Source organism: Saccoglossus kowalevskii, chromosome 22 (assembly GCF_978046115.1).
Source record: "Saccoglossus kowalevskii chromosome 22, keSacKowa6.1, whole genome shotgun sequence".
Lineage (NCBI taxonomy): Eukaryota > Metazoa > Hemichordata > Enteropneusta > Harrimaniidae > Saccoglossus > Saccoglossus kowalevskii.
The window spans coordinates 26,389,102-26,411,527 of NC_140662.1; the positions used below are offsets into that span (position 1 = coordinate 26,389,102).

At 36.0% G+C, this 22,426-nt stretch overlaps 1 protein-coding gene and 1 long non-coding RNA gene across 2 annotated transcripts in view; both read left to right on the forward strand.

The window, feature by feature from the left end:
• Positions 1-22,426, forward strand: part of LOC102801861 (uncharacterized) — a 63,680-nt gene that overhangs the window by 8,150 nt on the left and 33,104 nt on the right. The window lies entirely within an intron of this gene.
• LOC146729461 (uncharacterized) lies at positions 196-2,192 on the forward strand. Its single transcript, XR_014928296.1, has 2 exons — positions 196-1,521; positions 1,726-2,192. It is a non-coding gene; the product is annotated as an uncharacterized LOC146729461 (long non-coding RNA).

Genomic DNA, 22,426 nt, shown 5'->3' on the forward strand with positions numbered 1-22,426 from the left:
TCTGAATTTGGAGGAGGCACAGTCTAAGGTGCATCATTGGAGGTAGGGGGGTCTGAATTTGGAGGAGGCACAGTCTAAGGTGCATCATTGGAGGTAGGGGGGTCTGAATTTGGAGGAGGCACAGTCTAAGGTGCATCATTGGAGGTAGGGGGGTCTGAATTTGGAGGAGGCACAGTCTAAGGTGCATCATTGGAGGTAGGGGGGTCTGAATTTGGAGGAGGCACAGTCTAAGGTGCATCATTGGAGGTAGGGGGGTCTGAATTTGGAGGAGGCACAGTCTAAGGTGCATCATTGGAGGTAGGGGGGTCTGAATTTGGAGGAGGCACAGTCTAAGGTGCATCGTTGGAGGTAGGGGGGTCTGAATTTGGAGGAGGCACAGTCTAAGGTGCATCATTGGAGGTAGGGGGGTCTGAATTTGGAGGAGGCACAGTCTAAGGTGCATCATTGGAGGTAGGGGAGTCTGAATTTGGAGGAGGCACAGTCTAAGGTGCATCGTTGGAGGTAGGGGGGTCTGAATTTGGAGGAGGCACAGTCTAAGGTGCATCATTGGAGGTAGGGGGGTCTGAATTTGGAGGAGGCACAGTCTAAGGTGCATCATTGGAGGTAGGGGAGTCTGAATTTGGAGGAGGCACAGTCTAAGGTGCATCGTTGGAGGTAGGGGGGTCTGAATTTGGAGGAGGCACAGTCTAAGGTGCATCGTTGGAGGTAGGGGGGTCTGAATTTGGAGGAGGCACAGTCTAAGGTGCATCATTGGAGGTAGGGGGGTCTGAATTTGGAGGAGGCACAGTCTAAGGTGCATCGTTGGAGGTAGGGGGGTCTGAATTTGGAGGAGGCACAGTCTAAGGTGCATCATTGGAGGTAGGGGAGTCTGAATTTGGAGGAGGCACAGTCTAAGGTGCATCGTTGGAGGTAGGGGGGTCTGAATTTGGAGGAGGCACAGTCTAAGGTGCATCGTTGGAGGTAGGGGGGTCTGAATTTGGAGGAGGCACAGTCTAAGGTGCATCATTGGAGGTAGGGGAGTCTGAATTTGGAGGAGGCACAGTCTAAGGTGCATCATTGGAGGTAGGGGAGTCTGAATTTGGAGGAGGCACAGTCTAAGGTGCATCATTGGAGGTAGGGGGGTCTGAATTTGGAGGAGGCACAGTCTAAGGTGCATCATTGGAGGTAGGGGGGTCTGAATTTGGAGGAGGCACAGTCTAAGGTGCATCGTTGGAGGTAGGGGGGTCTGAATTTGGAGGAGGCACAGTCTAAGGTGCATCATTGGAGGTAGGGGGGTCTGAATTTGGAGGAGGCACAGTCTAAGGTGCATCATTGGAGGTAGGGGAGTCTGAATTTGGAGGAGGCACAGTCTAAGGTGCATCGTTGGAGGTAGGGGGGTCTGAATTTGGAGGAGGCACAGTCTAAGGTGCATCGTTGGAGGTAGGGGGGTCTGAATTTGGAGGAGGCACAGTCTAAGGTGCATCATTGGAGGTAGGGGAGTCTGAATTTGGAGGAGGCACAGTCTAAGGTGCATCGTTGGAGGTAGGGGGGTCTGAATTTGGAGGAGGCACAGTCTAAGGTGCATCGTTGGAGGTAGGGGGGTCTGAATTTGGAGGAGGCACAGTCTAAGGTGCATCATTGGAGGTAGGGGGGTCTGAATTTGGAGGAGGCACAGTCTAAGGTGCATCGTTGGAGGTAGGGGGGTCTGAATTTGGAGGAGGCACAGTCTAAGGTGCATCATTGGAGGTAGGGGAGTCTGAATTTGGAGGAGGCACAGTCTAAGGTGCATCGTTGGAGGTAGGGGGGTCTGAATTTGGAGGAGGCACAGTCTAAGGTGCATCGTTGGAGGTAGGGGGGTCTGAATTTGGAGGAGGCACAGTCTAAGGTGCATCATTGGAGGTAGGGGAGTCTGAATTTGGAGGAGGCACAGTCTAAGGTGCATCATTGGAGGTAGGGGAGTCTGAATTTGGAGGAGGCACAGTCTAAGGTGCATCATTGGAGGTAGGGGGGTCTGAATTTGGAGGAGGCACAGTCTAAGGTGCATCATTGGAGGTAGGGGGGTCTGAATTTGGAGGAGGCACAGTCTAAGGTGCATCGTTGGAGGTAGGGGGGTCTGAATTTGGAGGAGGCACAGTCTAAGGTGCATCATTGGAGGTAGGGGAGTCTGAATTTGGAGGAGGCACAGTCTAAGGTGCATCATTGGAGGTAGGGGGGTCTGAATTTGGAGGAGGCACAGTCTAAGGTGCATCATTGGAGGTAGGGGGGTCTGAATTTGGAGGAGGCACAGTCTAAGGTGCATCATTGGAGGTAGGGGGGTCTGAATTTGGAGGAGGCACAGTCTAAGGTGCATCGTTGGAGGTAGGGGGGTCTGAATTTGGAGGAGGCACAGTCTAAGGTGCATCGTTGGAGGTAGGGGGGTCTGAATTTGGAGGAGGCACAGTCTAAGGTGCATCATTGGAGGTAGGGGGGTCTGAATTTGGAGGAGGCACAGTCTAAGGTGCATCGTTGGAGGTAGGGGGGTCTGAATTTGGAGGAGGCACAGTCTAAGGTGCATCATTGGAGGTAGGGGGGTCTGAATTTGGAGGAGGCACAGTCTAAGGTGCATCGTTGGAGGTAGGGGGGTCTGAATTTGGAGGAGGCACAGTCTAAGGTGCATCGTTGGAGGTAGGGGGGTCTGAATTTGGAGGAGGCACAGTCTAAGGTGCATCATTGGAGGTAGGGGGGTCTGAATTTGGAGGAGGCACAGTCTAAGGTGCATCGTTGGAGGTAGGGGGGTCTGAATTTGGAGGAGGCACAGTCTAAGGTGCATCATTGGAGGTAGGGGGGTCTGAATTTGGAGGAGGCACAGTCTAAGGTGCATCGTTGGAGGTAGGGGAGTCTGATAAATGCTATATTCAATTATGATGTAGTCAATTGTTTCATTAATATGTGAAAGAAAATACAGGTATGGAGTGAATTTGTTTTTCTTTTCTGTTGATTTAAATTGCAGGTACTTTATGCATACATGTACCATACTGCAGCAATGTTAAACACCAAGTACTTATTGTTAGGGATGGGCCAATGGCAAACATGAGGGAAATTTGTCCAACTGCTTTAATATTATGTTTACTGTAAAATACTTGGAATTAATTTTTGCTGAAAAGGCTTTTTGGGTGTTTTGTATGGAATTTATTTTCACTGATTTTGTTGTGAGTTGAATGTAAAATATAGGAAAAAGTGTATATTCCCTGGATTTTATTTTCATTGAATCATTCCTTCAGCGAAAATAGCGAAAATAAATTCCAAGCAAAAATACTTTTTTTGGCAATTGTGTATTGGTTGTAAATTGTGTATTGGTTGTAAAAAGGAAAGGATGTATGTGGTTTTTAAAATAATCTTGAGTACACTGGGAAATTAATTTTTTTCCCTATGTGTGATAACCATTAGGTGAAAGGTCAATGTTGCAATCGTCTAATATCAAGTGCATTTACCCCTGCTATGTGTTATTCATGTTTGGGGCCTATACTTTTGAACATGAAATACCGTGTACTGTGTATTTTACCACAACCAGGGGGGAAGCTGCAGGACACAATTGGTTTAAATAATTTTTGAGACACGTTTTTGATCAGCAAATTATTGAAAGTAACCACAGGGTTATTCTTCAACGTGATTATAGCAAGTTATGAAATTCATGGAGAATGCAGTCTTATGCAGAGGCACGTTTATATTTCACTCTAGTACTATTGCTCAAAATTGGGCATAATGTTTTCAATAACTTTTACCTGCAATAAGTTATCTAATTATATATATTATGCATTTTGAGAAATCACTGTGTGTGTGTATGTGCAGTTTGAAATGCAATAATTTTTAATGCAATAAAATCCTGTGTAGAACTCACTGCTAGTGGTGTCAAACTGGTTGTCGGTTGAATTGCTTTGCCATAGAAATAATTTTAGGGCCTGTATATTTCTATGTAATGTTTCTAAATTTCTTTGAGGATTATTTTGTACAGAAATCGTTTAAATGATTCCATCTATTCATAAAAGGGATATTGTTGCTTCGATGGTGGACTATGGATGACTGACTTTGAAAAATTCCATCCAGATCCAACGGCGCCCACTCATTCCAATCCCCCCAGACCACAACTTGCATAATTAAAAGTACAATTGAAATGCTGGTATAATATTATCCTTATAAGTATCCATTATGGTGTTTTATTTTTCACAAACCTCTCAATTAATTTTCTAGCTTGAACAATTAGGAGATTTTACCCTTTTTTTTAATTTTAAGCCAAAAATTCCATGTTGGTTAGCAAAATGTTTCTTTTTCCAATTTCATTTGGAAACCTTTCAGTTACATGTATTCTTCTTAGGATTGTCTCTGGATCTGTCAGATGACCATAGCGTGTCATTGTTTACAAACAAGCATCTACCCATGAGCCATGCATTTTAGCGTGTGTTGTTATCGTCACTTGGGACTCAATTCAGGTGACGACCCTCCCAAAAGATGTCAAAATAATAATATAATACTTGTAATATGAATCCTTATTATAATGTGGCATTATTTTTTTCACTTAGGGGGTCCATTCTGAAGTATTGATAAAAAAAATTGGTCTTTTCATTCAAAAAGTGAATTCAATGTTGAAATTTGATATAGAGATTGTCAGATCAATCGTGATCTGTAAAAATTAGTAATATGTGATTTATTTTCAAATGCGCATGTTGTATAATTAATCTTTGAACGGTAATCTGATGGAATTAAAGAACTATGAATTGTTTGTATTTTAAAAAAAGGTTAAATAATAACATTTGATATTAGCTTTTAAAGGTAACTTTAATTGTTCGTGTTTCAAATTTAACTCACTCAATTTAATAAATTATGATTTAAAGCGAGGGAGTTGTCACCTGCCTATGCGTCAGATGGCCATAGTGTTTAACTGCTTACAAACAAGTGTCTACCCATGAGCCTTTGCATTTTTAGCATGTGTTATCGTCGCTTGAGACTCAATTCCCGCACGTGCGCAGGTAACGACCCTCCCTTTAACAGTTGTAAACAATAGCGACTTCATTCTTGACTTGAATAAACCCTAATTCAATAAAAGAAAACTGTGACACCAATTTATTTTAGTAAGAATAGTTTTGATATCATAATGACAATAGTATTTCAGTTTTTGTTCCCAATTTTAATTTACTTTCCTATATTGATCTGATACAAAAATATCAAATTCATTATTAGTCTTTGTTGGACGTAGTTTTAAAACTGGAACTTAAAATTTCTCCTCTGTGTGTTCATATGTGCGTTTATCCACTCCTGTATGGGAATATTTTATTTCTGGGTCTCACTTTGGTTAAAAGCCTTATAGTGTTTATCACGATTATAAGATGTTACTAAAATAGAACTGATGTAATATAGAACATTATTAAACTTGTTAGTAGTCTACTCTAAAAGCTTTACGGATTCTTTTGATTGTTAACAAAATCAATCATATTTTATTAAAAATTTACAATTATTTACCTAATTTATGATGTGTTGGATATTAATGTTTTAGTATAATAATACTTGTTAAAAAACTCAACGCAAGAATTTATTATTATGCAAAGAGCCCCTGACACTGAGATATCTGACAAAAATAATACTCCCTAAAATTTGGTTTCTACGGCAACCATTATTCCACTAGCTATAACTGTACCCAAATGTTAATAGTATAAAATAAATGAACCAAAAGATCTATGATAAACTTGAAAGAAAAAGTTAAGAAAAATAGTTGAGTAAATATGCGAGTTAACGAAAGAATTTTGGGTTGGTTAATACGTACATCCTGTGGATATGAATAGTAATGAATAATACTGTAAAATTGTTATTATTATAAATTTGTGTGAAGTGATAATTTGGCTGCCTTCATGCGAATATTAAAATTTAACAAATGTTGCTGTGACTTCCTGTCTTCTGACTTTTGCAAATATTTACCGCTAACGTAATAATAGTAATGTAATAATGTTGGGTTGTACATCAGTTTGTAGGTACAGGTACATAGAAATAACCACTCATTATGTGTAGCACTTTCATAATTTGTTATACCAATTGAGTCAAATTATTTAGTAATTCTTTCAATACAAGACAAGAATTGGTGTACTGTGAATTTCTAACTCTAAACTACAAATGTAAACAAACACTGTCGTAAATGTACTGTAAAATACTTTATTTTCGCTTGGAATTAATTTTCACTATTTTCGCTGAAGTTATGATTCAGTGAAAATAAAATCCAGCAAATATACCTTTTTTCTATATTTTACATTCAACTCGTCAAAAATCAGTGAAAATAAATTCCATACAAAACACCCAAAAAGTCTTTTCAGCGAAAATTAATTCCAGCTAAAATAAAGTTTTTTACAGTATATAGTTCATTGCAATTTTCACTATGTCTGAATCACTGTTGTCTTGTATACACAGTAAAATATACACTAAAATAAATAGTGTGCCTCATTATTGACAGACATTTAATTTACATTGATGGTGTGCGATACAATTTGCAGCACTGGCTATGAATGCGTAGATCGTTACATAGTTACATATTACAAGTTTCCCAGATGGAAGTCTCACCAGTCAAAATTGATTACAAATGCAATGCAGTAATATATGACCCTTAAAACACTTAACAGAAACAACTCAAAGCATTCTTGTGTGTTTCACAGCCCTGAGATTTATTACATTCCAGACCCGTAGTGTGCGTACCTGCTCTTAGCTGTAACCGAAACATTTCTATTGATGCATCATGGAGATTATATCTACAGTTATCATTTCAGATTTTAGTGATAAATTGGAAAAGATTTTGAAGTACATGTACATGTTTCCAAGTTGTTTGAAGCCCCTTGAACGATAACAAAATCAACTTTTGCCACCATCACAAATTAAAACCTGCATTATTTTTTGTTTTAATTCTGTTCAAGAACTGTAATCAGTAGAAAATTATGTCCATTTGGTCAGAATTGATCAAAAAAAAAAACAACCTAATAATATGGCAAATGTTGCACAAAAATTTCGATGTAAAAATGATGGCGTCAAACTTGGGTTAAATGTGAGAAATATCTAAATCAGCAACTAATGCATGTAATAGAATTATTGTTAATTTTGATTGTTACCTCGATTTAGAAAAACTCTATGGAAATCTAGGTTCTGGCTGATTAACAAAGTTAAATATTTAAAAAAACAACAAAGGATTTGCTCAATCAGACACGCATCCCGATAGAAGCACTCATAAACCAAAAATTGCATTCATTGTTTGCTGAATCATTGAAATACAACTTATTTTGACCTTTGACCTGTTTTAATTATGTAAGTGTATGTGCTTCGAGTAGAGCAAATTTGTTTTATTGTTTATGTATACATGTGTATAGTTGGGTCAGGACCTCTGCTGCTCATGAATTTATGTATACATGTGTATAGTTGGGTCAGGACCTCTGCTGCTCATGAATTTATGTATACATGTGTATAGTTGGGTCAGGACCTCTGCTGCTCATGAATTTATGTATACATGTGTATAGTTGGGTCAGGACCTCTGCTGCTCATGAATTTATGTATACATGTGTATAGTTGGGTCAGGACCTCTGCTGCTCATGAATTTATGTATACATGTGTATAGTTGGGTCAGGACCTCTGCTGCTCATGAATTTATGTATACATGTGTATAGTTGGGTCAGGACCTCTGCTGCTCATGAATTTATGTATACATGTGTATAGTTGGGTCAGGACCTCTGCTGCTCATGAATTTATGTATACATGTGTATAGTTGGGTCAGGACCTCTGCTGCTCATGAATTTATGTATACATGTGTATAGTTGGGTCAGGACCTCTGCTGCTCATGAATTTATGTATACATGTGTATAGTTGGGTCAGGACCTCTGCTGCTCATGAATTTATGCATACATGTACATGTGTATAGTTGGGTCAGGACCTCTGCTGCTCATGAATTTATGCATACATGTGTATAGTTGGGTCAGGACCTCTGCTGCTCATTAATTTATGTATACATGTGTATAGTTGGGTCAGGACCTCTGCTGCTCATGAATTTATGCATACATGTACATGTGTATAGTTGGGTCAGGACCTCTGCTGCTCATGAATTTATGTATACATGTGTATAGTTGGGTCAGGACCTCTGCTGCTCATGAATTTATGCATACATGTGTATAGTTGGGTCAGGACCTCTGCTGCTCATGAATTTATGCATACATGTACATGTGTATAGTTGGGTCAAGACCTCTGCTGCTCATGAATTTATGCATACATGTGTATAGTTGGGTCAGGACCTCTGCTGCTCATGAATTTATGTATACATGTGTATAGTTGGGTCAGGACCTCTGCTGCTCATGAATTTATGTATACATGTGTATAGTTGGGTCAGGTCCTCTGCTGCTCATGAATTTATGCATACATGTACATGTGTATAGTTGGGTCAGGACCTCTGCTGCTCATGAATTTATGCATACATGTACATGTGTATAGTTGGGTCAGGACCTCTGCTGCTCATGAATTTATGCATACATGTGTATAGTTGGGTCAGGACCTCTGCTGCTCATGAATTTATGTATACATGTGTATAGTTGGGTTAGGACCTCTGCTGCTCATGAATTTATGCTTTTGCATTGTGATATATGTTGTACGTTGTCTGTAAGTTCATGTGAGATTCATACTTTGCACATGAGAAACATTCCTGGTACCTGCTTTCTTATTTAGCTAATAAACGTTAAGTAAAACTTAGGTACATTGTATACATTTAATGTAAATAGAAATTGGACTGCTTCTACCATTGTCATCAATCAAGTGTGTAAAAAATACCACAACAAAATATTAAAATGATAGTTATTGTATTAACTGATAACTGTAATATTATGCATATACATGTACTTGTTATAAAAGATAAACCTTAATTAATAGAGTGTGATGTACACTGTAAACTGATGAACACTACAACTCTGTTGAGAGGTGTGGTCCAAACCCACTGTGGTGTATCGTTTTAATAATCACCTTTTTGTGTAATGTTGAGAAAGTCCAGAAGAGTAGAAAATTGATTCTGTATATGATTCGTCATAAATTGTTGGTTCCAAACCAAATTGTGGTTAAACCCGTCTCTGCTTAATATGGGGAACCAATCAGGATTGACATTTACCAAAAGAAACATACTACTCCTCTGGATTATTGGACTTCTAGATTGTTGGTTGTCTTAGAGAGCAGTGGTTGACATGCTGCGCATGTGCCTCATTTGTGTTGATAAACATTTACCCACAATCCAATGCGTTTCTTTAAGAAAATCACGAGTATGATTCTCAACCTTGGTGCATATTGCACTAGTTACCACAGGTGTACAATACCTTACACAAAAAAAAGTACCTTACAATCACCAAAACATTGCATTTATTTTATGGTGAATCTTTAAAATATGATTCATTTTAACTATAAGACACACCGGTCATTTATGTACTATGCTACCAATATGAACTTCATATTGCTGATTCCTGATTTCACAAAGTCAAATTATATTGGTCTTAGATCAAATTAAAATTTGGTAACAAGTTTTTTAAGTAAATTATCATGATAGAGTTAGGATATATATTGAAAATATCTTTGAGTAAATGGTTTCTTTTACACAGGGTCTTGAGAACTTCACAAAACAAAAATTTTGTTTTAATTCATTGTACATGTTTGAAGGTCAGAGTAAATTTTACAAGGTATAAATGACTAGTTCACCCTGTAAAGCACTACCGGTAGAATCAATATATTATATTTGATTATTTTTGATTTTGTTGATGTATAGTTTTCCAAACACACAATAATGAAATAACTCTTGTTTAGTGTTTCTTTGGCGTCATGCGTCTGATAAGTACCTCCTCTTGTATAGACATTATACAGTGTTTTCTGTTTGTCAAATCTCTTACAAGAATGTAGGATCATGAAAGGTTCTGCTGCAGTGTTTTGTTTACTAGAGTATGGATATTTTTCTTTGTTGTCAATTGTCTGGTCTCTGTCTGCCTAGAAGACAAATTTAATAGAGTGAGTCCGGCTGACATGACCTCATATGATCTCTTATGGATGAGCGAATCTAGCATTGAAAAAAGAATTATTGAAGAGTGACGATTATTTACAACACCTGTTTAGTGATTACTAATACAATGGATGTAAAGAATAATTGGATAATAATAAATTAAGATTTTAATGAATGAATTAATTGATTAAATAATAAATAAATTAAATTGATAAATAAAGTAAGTAATGAAGAAATTGGATAAAAATTATTATTGTTAATCTGTTATTTGCATATCTTTGCAAAACCATAAAAATAGGTTTTGCTTCTTGTTTCATTGGTAAGTTTGAAACCAGTGCCTCGCAGATTTTTTTTCAGTTTTCTGTACGATTAAAATCTGCCACGTTTTGTTGATTCAAATAAAATTTCATTTATTCAAAATCATTATTTAGTAAATATTAGAGGTACAGGGAACTGGTAGTATCTGGTGGTATACTGGTGGTATCAAACCTTTTTGCTGAAAATCAATGTTTATCAACACAATGCGCATGCACAGCGCGACAACCACAACCTTATAACATAAACACAAAAGAGAGTACAGAAGTTATGTAGACTGCGGAAAGCGGTGATACAAGTTATGTAATGAATTAATACAGGTACTTGACAAAATAGCCAAGTCTATACATTAAATGTGAGGGTAAAATCCATGGTCTATATAGAATAATAATTGTTGAATAATAGACTGTTCAATAATCTCACTGTCTAAGTGTTGAAAGTTCATGTGTAGTAATACTGCAACTCTGAAGTCTGATAATTGAATCTGGTGTTATTTCAGATTTATGGTTATTTATGTGTGTTCTTAGTAGACCTCCACTCACGACTGTATGCATTAATGTCATCTCTTGTTATACTTGTACTAGATGAACTACAATTATAAAATATTTATGCATATAATAAATAACAATTCTGAGAAAAACCCAGTGTTGTTGCAATTCTCTGGTTAGATTTTACCTTCATTGCGCTCGCTACATACAGTGTTTGAAATTAAGGTGGACTCAGAATCTAGAATTACAGTACTACAATGTAGGACAAGTATTTAAAACTGTCTGATATACAAGTTCCTGATGAATGTCAAATGATAAATATTATTTGAGATGATAAACAATTAAAATAACAAAAGTGTACGGGTCGTCAATACTGTATATATTATATGATATGTACAAGTCAGTGTCTGTCTCTTTATTTTGAGTTGGGACAAAAACATTTTTTTTTCAACTTGCAAACGGAATTATTGATATCAGTGGTAAATACTGCACACATTTTAACATTAACACAAATAGAGCAGCATAACGGTGGCCACAGCCTGTTGTATCTTATCTTGTCTTATCGTCACTGACATGATTAACCCCAAGATATACTCGGATTTTGTCCAATTTTCATAATAGCTTGCCTGTAAAATCCCTCTACCCCATCAAATGTCTAAGTCATCTTTTGTTACCTTTCACAGCAAAAATTTATTGTTAAAATGTCTTAACTTGTAGCCTATGAAAAATATTGTCCATTTATTCCAGAATTAACTAAAAAATTGAGAAAATGCATAAAAATGTGCAATATGATGCTTAAAAAAAGGACAACATTGAAAATGGTACACTTATTGGAATCTAATGTCCTAAATCTTTTGACTTTTTTAAAATAAACGTTTCTAAACTATTTCTCATTTTGTTTAATGTTATGAAGTGTTATATTTGTCCTTTCTAAATCTTTGTTGTTTTAATGGACTTTGGAGATTTAGAGGTGAGTTCACAATCTCTAAGGTCAAAGGTCACAAGAAATGAATGTATACTTGCAGTTCTATACGGGGTAAGTAATCTTTATATGTATCCGCTATTTACTGAACATGGGTCATTGTTCTATGAAGTGCAGATTTGTCTCCGCAATGACAAATGTTTAATACCAATAAAAAACATAAAAATAATAATGTTCATTTAAACTTATTTAAACTGTGTCAGTAGATGTAGTTATGATAGTTTAGAAGGTTCCTCATCTCATAAAAATCTCTTGCTGCTCTCTACGATTTTATAGAATCTTGAAATACAGATTGATGTAATGAAAACAGAATTATTAACACATATGTACAAATGTAGTAAGTTTTGTGATTATGTAAAGGGAAGGACACACATAAATTGTTTAAATAAAAGGAGTGTCTAAACAGTAAAAGTCTATTGTATCTCATTTTTTAATGCAAAACACATTTTTCATCAATTGCTAAAATAAAAAAAAAGTATTTTATTGAATGACCAATAATGCTGAAACTTCAAATATTGGTACATGTATCTTAACATTGAGCATAGAGTAAATTTAATTCTTAATCTAAGGAGTCCTAACCTGGTACATGATTACTTTTACTAATCCTAAGCTAGGGAGTCTTACTACTCTGGTACATGAGGTGAGAATTCCAAACCAACCCAACGGTTGGTCCCAATTCAGAATGTACCTCAAAAAAACAACAAACTTTAAAAATGCTGTTTTATATATTTTACACTTGAACACCTGTGTGGGATGAAGAATACTCTTTTTGAAAGATATACTTGAAATATTTATACGTTTCCTCTGAATCCCGCTTGTCATATTGACATCATTGACAGCCTGAAGTTTTATATCTTTTTCTTGAGTGGTTGTATCCTGTATGTATTAAACATGTCACATTGTCAATTCATGTCGGTGGGCCTTATATAAGGTGTACTGTGTTTGAGTCAAGTGCTACTGACACTGTTACTACTACATAAATATTATTGAAAGACAGTCCAATCATGTACCAATCGGATGTAGGTACAAGGCTCTGTTCATGTTTAATAAATTGTTCCCCTATGTAAATTGCTTGTATGATGCAGCCAATGAAATCTTGTGGAACAGACTGATCTCAAGTGAGGCAGGCTCTGATTGGTTGACACATCCAATCAGAATAGAGTTGCTTGCATGTTGTCTACATGTGCATAGTCATTTTTCCGATGTAATTTGATGCGATATATACCAGTCACCAGATTGAAACTCTCTCTATCTGCATTGGAACCGGATTGTCATCTACTCTGATTATTCCTCTTAGTACACACAAGGTAAAACAACTCTCTCGTAATGTTATGTTTTTCTGTTCACTTAAGTTTTTATATCTAGGACATACATGTACAAAAATTATGGCAGATCTGATTCAAACTGGACACACAAAAAATCATATATAATCTAATCACTCTAATCAAATTAAATTACAATTTAATTTAATACATACATGATATTTAGACATTCATTTGGTTAAAACTTTTTATAGGTTCATGTGTTATAATTGTGCTTGATGATAAAAAATGGCCATTCATAAATTGATGTTCTATGTCCTGTTTAAGTCATCTATTTGCCCAAATTGCTCTTTTCTCTGAAGGTATGCAGACATTGCCAAAATAGATTAGTTTTAGTGACCATTAGACAGGAATATCAAGGTTTGTCCTAAATTGCTGTCACTTGTGATGGCCAAAATGTAGTGGCTTGAAGTCCAGTATTAGTGACCAGTAGATTGGACTATCAAGGTTTGTCCTACATTGCTGTCACCAGTGATGGCCAAAATGTAGTGGCTTGAAGTCCAGTATTAGTGACCAGTAGACTGGACTATCAAGATTTGTCCTACATTGCTGTCACCAGTGATGGCCAAAATGTAGTGGCTTGAAGTCTAGTATTAATGACCAGTAGACTGGACTATCAAGATTTGTCCTACATTGCTGTCACCAGTGATGGCCAAAATGTAGTGCCTTGAAGTCCAGTATTAGTGACCAGTAGACTGGACTATCAAGGTTTGTCCTACATTGCTGTCACCTGTGATGGCCAAAATGTAGTGCCTTGAAGTCCAGTATTAGTGACCAGTAGACTGGACTATCAAGGTTTGTCCTACATTGCTGTCACCAGTGATGGCCAAAATGTAGAGCCTTGAAGTCCAGTATTAGTGACCAGTAGACTGGACTATCAAGATTTGTCCTACATTGCTGTCACCTGTGATGGCCAAAATGTAGTGCCTTGAAGTCCAGTATTAGTGACCAGTAGACTGGACTATCAAGGTTTGTCCTACATTGCTGTCACCAGTGATGGCCAAAATGTAGTGCCTTGAAGTCCAGTATTAGTGACCAGTAGACTGGACTATCAAGGTTTGTCCTACATTGCTGTCACCTGTGATGGCCAAAATGTAGTGCCTTGAAGTCCAGTATTAGTGACCAGTAGACTGGACTATCAAGGTTTGTCCTACATTGCTGTCACCAGTGATGGCCAAAATGTAGTGGCTTAAAGTCCAGTATTAATGACCAGTAGACTGGACTATCAAGATTTGTCCTACATTGCTGTCACCAGTGATGGCCAAAATGTAGTGCCTTGAAGTCCAGTATTAGTGACCAGTAGACTGGACTATCAAGGTTTGTCCTACATTGCTGTCACCAGTGATGGCCAAAATGTAGTGCCTTGAAGTCCAGTATTAGTGACCAGTAGACTGGACTATCAAGGTTTGTCCTACATTGCTGTCACCAGTGATGGCCAAAATGTAGTGCCTTGAAGTCCAGTATTAGTGACCAGTAGACTGGACTATCAAGGTTTGTCCTACATTGCTGTCACCAGTGATGGCCAAAATGTAGTGCCTTGAAGTCCAGTGTTAATGACCAGTAGACTGGACTATCAAGGTTTGTCCTTCATTGCTGTCACCAGTGATGGCCAAAATGTAGTGCCTTGAAGTCCAGTATTAATGACCAGTAGACTGGACTATCAAGGTTTGTCCTGCATTGCTGTCACCTGTGATGGCCAAAATGTAGTGCCTTGAAGTCCAGTGTTAATGACCAGTAGACTGGACTATCAAGGTTTGTCCTTCATTGCTGTCACCAGTGATGGCCAAAATGTAGTGGCTTGAAGTCCAGTATTAATGACCAGTAGACTGGACTATCAAGATTTGTCCCACATTGCTGTCACCCGTGATGGCCAAAATGTAGTGGCTTGAAGTCCAGTATTAATGACCAGTAGACTGGACTATCAAGGTTTGTCCTACATTGCTGTCAACAGTGATGGCCAAAATGTAGTGCCTTGAAGTCCAGTATTAGTGACCAGTAGACTGGACTATCAAGGTTTGTCCTGCATTACTGTCACCTGTGATGGCCAAAATGTAGTGCCTTGAAGTCCAGTGTTAATGACCAGTAGACTGGACTATCAAGGTTTGTCCTGCATTGCTGTCACCTGTGATGGCCAGAATGTAGTGCCTTGAAGTCCAGTGTTAATGACCAGTAGACTGGACTATCAAGGTTTGTCCTTCATTGCTGTCACCAGTGATGGCCAAAATGTAGTGGCTTGAAGTCCAGTATTAATGACCAGTAGACTGGACTATCAAGATTTGTCCTACATTGCTGTCACCAGTGATGGCCAAAATGTAGTGGCTTGAAGTCCAGTATTAATGACCAGTAGACTGGACTATCAAGGTTTGTCCTACATTGCTGTCACCAGTGATGGCCAAAATGTAGTGCCTTGAAGTCCAGTATTAATGACCAGTGGACTGGACTATCAAGATTTGTCCTACATTGCTGTCACCTGTGATGGCCAAAATGTAGTGGCTTGAAGTCCAGTATTAATGACCAGTAGACTGGACTATCAAGGTTTGTCCTACATTGCTGTTACCAGTGATGGCCAAAATGTAGTGCCTTGAAGTCCAGTATTGTCCAGTTCAAAGTACTACTAGTATACTGCTTTGTGTATTAATGGTGTGTATATCTATTCTCTATAGACCGATTTGTTAGTATCATTAATTTTAGTTTGATTGAAATGTCAGAGTTTATATGATGTCCTATTCATTATTCACACTAGCCAGGTCCTGTATGATGTTTTGTAAGCCGATATTCTGATATTTCCACACCTGTCTTCTACCAGCAACGTTTCTGTGTTTGCCTGAACTGTATTCCTCATAACAAAAAAAATTATAATCGTATGGTCCTTGAAATAAAGCTGAAGTATAGACATGCAAAATAGGTTTGAATTTTGCATTTTCTTCAGTGAATCAAAGTGTGCTGTAATTAGTTAAGATTCGTGCCTGTCTGTTCGTCCTTTCGTCTGTCCGTCATATGTTTTGTTTCATTGGTAAACAAGTCTCCGTACTGCTCAATTATTATTGGGCTCTGCTTATGTGATATGTCATGTGGTTCATAGGTTAGAAGGAATGATGTAATTTCTTTCCTGTTATTGTTTGTATATCTGGTTATTTAAATTATTGTACATTGTATTTGGTTTTTAATCTGTGCTTGTTGCATGTTAAACAACCCTTTTTTTGTTGTATGCACGCTGTATGGGACCCATTACGAACCAGACAAGGTGAGACACATTAGAGCGTAAAATTGTGAGAAAATGTTATTGTGAGAAAATGTTATTAGACGTTCTTTACTGTTCATAATTAATTAAAAACAATTTAGATTTAAAAACATGTTGGGAGAAATAGAAGAAATTCACAGCAAAATTACTTATTCAATATAACCTATAGTGAAATTACAGTTAGTCAGCTTGCCTTTGTAGAATACAAAACAACACATTAGTCTGTTGTGTTTAGTTTTCATGCATTTACCAGTCGGTACTTTATTGTGTACATTTCCTGTACTATTCAACCGTCATGATTCATTGATGTCGTTTGCTTTAAGTAATAATCATTTGATGATCGATATCATGAGAAAGAGTCATTGGTCGTTAAAAAAGAAGACGAACTTCTTTTTCAGGGGAACAACACGGTAGTTTTACTGTTCATCAGTTCACTTCATCAGAAGTGTATAACAACATTACTGGTTCATATGACTTGAACAATGATCCTATTAATAAGTGTTCAACTGTGACATTGATTACTTTAAGTATACCTACTGGTGTCTGTTTACTCATTATATTGTAACAATTTGAATGGATTGTGTTTTTTTAATAATGAATGTGGATTGTCCTTGACAATGCAGGAACAATAGTAGTTACTTTCTATCTCACCTGGTAAAGATATTTAATATCTACTCTGTCACAAATGAAGTTTATATTATTATTAGTTGTACTGTAAAATCTGTATTAGAAGCCGCGGCTTCTATTAAAATGGTACAATGCAACAGAGGGGATGCGGCTTCTATTAGAGCATCTACACATATGAGAAATGATGAATTTTCGGTTCTCAATTATTCAAATAGAATGGATGCGACTTCTATTAGGGATGCGGCTTCTAATACAGATTTTACGGGGTAGTTATGGTTACAGTGGCATGAGTTTAAATATGTATAAAACAACATGCAAAGTATATTTTATTTATTTCTTGGTCCATATTTTGGATGTATGTTCAAACAAATATGGTTGACTGGTGGCCATTTTGTTTTTCATGGTGTCCATGACAGTTTCTCCAGAATGCAACAAGTTTTTTAGTTTGGTCTCATCACATACAATGTACAGTATGCCAAATGATTGACATTGATACATGTAAGGGTTAAATATTATTTGGGTTTGGCAAGATTAAATTTGAAATTACAGTAGTACCAGGAGTAGTGTAAATGAAAACATTCTTTTTCTGGTAAAGTAAATTTTTTTTATAACCTGAAGACAAATATGGTCGCCACAGTTATATTTTTTACGTGACAATGTATAAAATTAGAATTCCATCAATTTCTCCATCTTTGCTTGTTTTACACTAATTTGTGCATGCTGAATTAATACTGTAACATCATTAATATTCACTGTTTTAATTTGCAATTTTAACTGTAAATACTAAATTAAATCTACATATTTAAACACTGTTATGATAAATCCAAAATTTTTTCAAAATTAAATTAAATTCATGTGAATATGCAGAATTTCAAAAGAAAACTTATTTTTTCACTCATAAAAATTAATGCTTTTAACAAAAACTGTTGTTTCTATAAGAATTCATGTTTATGATGGAAGAAACTCCTGAATAGTCGTCAACACATGGAATCGTCTCGTATTGAGATGTGGCAGATTGTAGAATGGACAAAAAATACAATCAGTAGATCATTCATGAAGGACGTGAGTGTGGTCGACATCATCGGTCACATCTAAGTGCCAAGCACACAACCAGAACATTGGAATTGAATATACAGTGACGTTCAATCAGTTCAATTTACGACTTGACGCACACATGGGATTTAGCATTGGTTATAGAAAGCCTGTTGTTTACCTTGGCGCAAATTGAATTTTATTTACGGGAAACAAAATTTGTAGTTAACAATTGTGTAACTGGCATGAATGTAAATTTCTATCGTACGAGCTAGCATATTATGAGGGCCATATGACCTTTGAACCCGCAGTACCATGCTTGGAGAATGTTTGCGTTGGATTGTTTTGTTTTGTTAACGATGCAATCTACTTTCTGTCGCTTGGGATTTGCAGTTTGTTTCTTTTGTTCTCAAAAAATGTTTAGGTTCCATTTTAAGTAGTTTTTTTTGCTGAGAATAATGATTCCTTGACAATTAGTAGGAATGGAACATTTTGTGGTAGCAGGTGGTTTTTCAAAGAGGGAAGAAAATGGTGGTAATTTTCTCTCTGAATTATGTAACTCTTTTTAAGTCTTTCTTCTTTTGGCAGCTGTACACAAGCCAACTGTTTTTTGTTTTTGTTTTTTAAACTGAGTTTAACTCCCGCTCTATGATTTCATTTGGCTCACCCCTTAAAATAAAATATAGTGACAGTGTTTGTTCTGCAGGAGGGTAAAATTTTCAATATTGGAAACCATAGCAACATTGTTCACTGACCTTACTAATTACCAAATGTAATCTGATAAGAAAACTGTTGAAGCAAAGGTGGAAATCCCACTCTGTTCTGGTATTCTGCAGGGATCAAATTCGTGACGAAATGCTAGAATAATTTTGAGAAACATCCCAACCTTTGTTCTATAAACATTTAAAATATCATGTAATTTTAATCTGCCTGTGTCATGGATACTGCTAGTTTCCCTTAAATATTTGCTCTTGTACCTCATCCTGCCACCCCTATTCGCATAATGGTTGGTTCCTACTTCTTCATTGATCAACTAGTGTTCCCTTTTCATGTTTTTTTTTTTTCATATTACATATTTAGATACAAGAACAAAAGCAAACCCTTTTTTGTTTACCCAGAATTATAAATAAAAAATTGAGAAAGTCTTAAAAGAATCTTTTTGAACATGTATTTTAACAGGAAAAATACTGAGACTTGAATGGTAGGTAACAAGTGTCGTAGAATGCATAGTCAAACCATAGAAAGAATAATTTAGCGTGAGAGGGCAAGTGTTTCATGGTGATGTGAATAAGAATTTCACTTCTGTCGTAGATATTTTTATATCACTTTGTTATCTTTGAAGTATCTCGGCATCATTTGGGTGTATAAAAATTACCATGTAATTTATTCACAAAGTATCAGTAAATTCTTAAAACAGAAACGCCATATTTTTAATCAAAGTAATGGTGCAACAATTAGCATATTTTTATGTATTTTTCTATCATATTTTTTCAAATTTTGGATCAAATGCACATACTGCCCCATGAGCTTCTAGTCTTGACCAAAATTTGTGAAAAATTCATGAAACATTATGCTGATTTGATTTGTTAAAGGTGACACTGATAAAATCTTTTTTACCACAGCAGTTATATTGCTATGAGCACCAGCACTTAAAATCATTAAAATCAGTCCACTCCAAATCTTACATTGTCTAGGTCAAGATTAAGTATCGTTGTCTCTGATTGTTTGCATAGCTTGTCAGGTGAAATTTGTACAAGGAACAGACACACTATTGTCAAGCCATTAAAATGACACTACTCAACAACAGGTTTTGTACACATGGCTTAGAAATCTGATCCTCGTACAAACTTTTCTTTCCTCTTGTATTGTTTGATTCTTCACAATGTATTGGATTCAGCGGTGCCATTCTTCGCTATGGCTCTCATCAATTGTAGATATGGGTCTAATTTGTTGTTGTTCGTGTTACGAATTATCGCTGAATCTTCATTCCTACACTCTATCACAGAATTTCTATAAAAAACAACATCTGTGTAAACTCTGCTTTAATTTGGTGGTAATGCTGAGAATGTTTTCTGTTTGAAGTTTCAAGGCAGGTTGGTTGTTTAGTTCAAATTTCTATTCTTTCGGTTGTACCGTTATAATCTCATAAAGGATTGAAAACTAGGTCAACTGACAAATGTTTTGATCAAAGGTGTCTTTACAAAGAAGTTGTTTGTTGTCATGTGTATTTTATTCATAGTGATTTCTGGTGAAAGTATTCATTCATTCAATAGATGTGTTTTTGTTTTTGCACTTTTATAACACTGCATTTGTGATTTGGCATGTTTTTGGAAGAAACCATCACTGATTGGTTGATCAACAGGTGGTTGTTTAGGACAGAGAAACAAAGACTGATTGGTCATTCAATTAATTGCTTTTTATCTATGATAGCACAACTATCTTTTCTTTTATTAACCGTTTCAAAACTGTCACCTTTTTTTTTCTATGAGATGTGTATCTCAAATCAAACAACAGTTAAATGTAAACTTAAAAACGTTATTTAATAATTTTAGAATTATGGTCAATATTTGTGAATATTGTAAATTCTGTCTGTTTTGATCTGAAATAAAATTGAAATTAGAAAAATGTTGCCAAGAATTCTGAATATTTGTCTATTCAATTTGATTTGCCACCAATAACAGTTGTCTGTAAGGATTAAACAATTTTTGTCCTCATTTTAACTCAGTTTACTAAATCATTAAAATATTACAAAAGTCAGGTTAAAAAATGTTTAATCAGAATTTTTATGATGCTTTTTTTACCAAAAACTTACCTGATTGGTCAGTAATAGTTGCTTTATCAAATGTTGACCAATCAGTGTACTTGTAACAATCCTTCATTTGTTGGAATGGCAGATGGCCAACAGCTAGGGGATATAGAAGAATTGAAAATAGCATAAGTTTACTGGGAAAGCAATCTGTTTTTTAAAAAAAGGTGAAGTAGTCGATGAATTGTAGATGGCTTTGTATTTTCCTCTGTGTCCACTTGAAAGCGATCCACTATGAGGTGAGAGCTACTGTTAATATCAGATAAAATGACTTTGCAAACCAGTAAATTTTTTGCAGGAATTTTTTTGCAATTTAATAATTTTATACCTTTTACAGGATCAAGAGATGTCGCTCAAAGTCACTGTGACTTCTCTAGCAACACTTGGTGAAATTTTCTATGCAGTTTGAGATTTCAAAATTTATGAAATAGTTAAATACAATAGTACCGGTATAATCTTTTGAAAATCTTAATTTTCTCACCAAAATTTTGGTGCACATTTTTTATTCACTCAACTATAAATTATTTGTTAATTCTGGATGTAATGGACATAATTTCCTTTGTTTTGCACGTCTTGCTTAAAATATTATTAAAATATGTGATTTATTTTGTGGGAGTTGTGGGACTGTTTTGTGGGAGTTGAAATAATTGCACCTAACTATTACATAGGCCTGGATTGATGTCATTTGTACAGTAATCTTACCAGTATATTATTAGATATTTTTACCTCATACATCAGAAACTGTGTTTGCCCCACCCTGGATATTATAATACTTTGACATTATCACAGTCTGCAGGTCATGCTAGATTGCTACAAGTCTCAATGTATTCATGTATTTTCAGTTACATTTCTGTGGTGGATCACAATTACAGGATTGGTGAAAGATGATAGCAACCACTAGCCATGTTTATCCCACAGACATTATTCATTCTCAATGGTATTTTTTTCATTATTTTTTTATTTGAATTATACATTTATACATTTAGATCGAAATTCACTGATTTTCTATAGAAAAAGTAAATTGTATTGTTATTTTATGTGAACATATGGATTTAATACGGAGAACTTAGTTTAATTAAAACTTGAGAAATTAATAATGTGAAACAACTTTCTAATATGCAAGTAATTATGTTAAAACTACTCAAAATAACATTTACTATGGGCTATATAGGGTGAGTAACCTTTTTTCAAGTAATCTGAGGGAGGTTGGATACATTTTTAAACCCTTTCCCTCATACCGGTAAATAATGTTTGTTTTGTCTTAGTTTCTATGCTGAATATAATAACACAGAGCTAGATCTAAGTTAATACATAGACCTTAAAACACTATTTATTTTAAGGTCTATGGTTAATACGAGTGATGATAGCAGGTAATCTACACTGAACTTACAAGTTAATACATTTATATTTATATGTATGGTTGGTAGCGGTATGCTACCTTGCTCTAAACTTTCAACCAATTTGAAGCCCACCTTTAAAAGTTATGGAATAATCACTTTTCACTATAACCAAATGTAAAAAAGGGACAATAATTTTTTTTTTAATAAATACATTTTTATATAATTGTTACACACCTAACTGTTGTTTAAAATACCAAAAATTGCCAAAGTTTAAAG